This window comes from Octopus bimaculoides, chromosome 20 (assembly GCF_001194135.2).
Source record: "Octopus bimaculoides isolate UCB-OBI-ISO-001 chromosome 20, ASM119413v2, whole genome shotgun sequence".
Taxonomy (NCBI): domain Eukaryota; kingdom Metazoa; phylum Mollusca; class Cephalopoda; order Octopoda; family Octopodidae; genus Octopus; species Octopus bimaculoides.
Window position 1 is genome coordinate 18,864,324 of NC_069000.1, and position 815 is coordinate 18,865,138.

An 815-nucleotide genomic window follows, 5' to 3' on the forward strand; every position below is an offset into this window, starting at 1 on the left:
CGTTGCCAGTGACACTAGACTGGCTCTTGTGCGGGTGACACATGAAATTTTTCGAGCGAGATCGTCGCCAGTGACCCTGAACTGGTTCTTGTGCAGGGCCTTCGTAGGATTCTCGAGCGAGATCTTTGCCAGCGCCCCTGGACTGGCTCATGTGTGGGTGACACATGAAATGCACCGTTTTGGGTGTGGCCGTTGCCAGTGCCGCTTGGCTGGCCTTCGTGTGATTTTCGAGCGAGATCGTTGCCAGTGCCCCTGAACAGGCTCTTGTGCGGGTGACAAGTGAAATGCACCGTTTTGAGCGTGGCCCTTGCCAGTGCCGCCTGGCTGACATTCGTGGGATTTTCGATCGAGATCGTTGCCAGTACCCCTTGACTGACTCGTATGCTGGTGACACATGAGATGTTTCGAGCGAGATCGTTGCAAGTGCCCCTGAACTCGCTCTTGTGCATGGCCGTCGTAGGATTTTCCACCGAGATCGTTGCCAGTGGACATGGACTGGCTCTTGTGCGGGTGACACATGAAATGCACCATTTTGAGCGTGACCGTTGCCAGTGCCGCCTCACTGGCCTTCGTGGGATTTTCGAGCGAGATCGTTGCCAGTTCCACTGGACTGGCTCTTGTGCGGGGCCGTCGTAGGATTTTCGAGCGAGATCGTTGCCAGTGCCCCTGGGCTGGCTCTTGTGCGGGTAACACATGAAATCTTTCGAGCGAGATCGTTGCCAGTGCCCCTGAACTGGCTCTTGTGCGGGGGCCGTCGTACGATTTTCGAGCGAGATCGTTGCCAGTGCCCCTGGGCTGTCTCTTGTAAGGGTAAC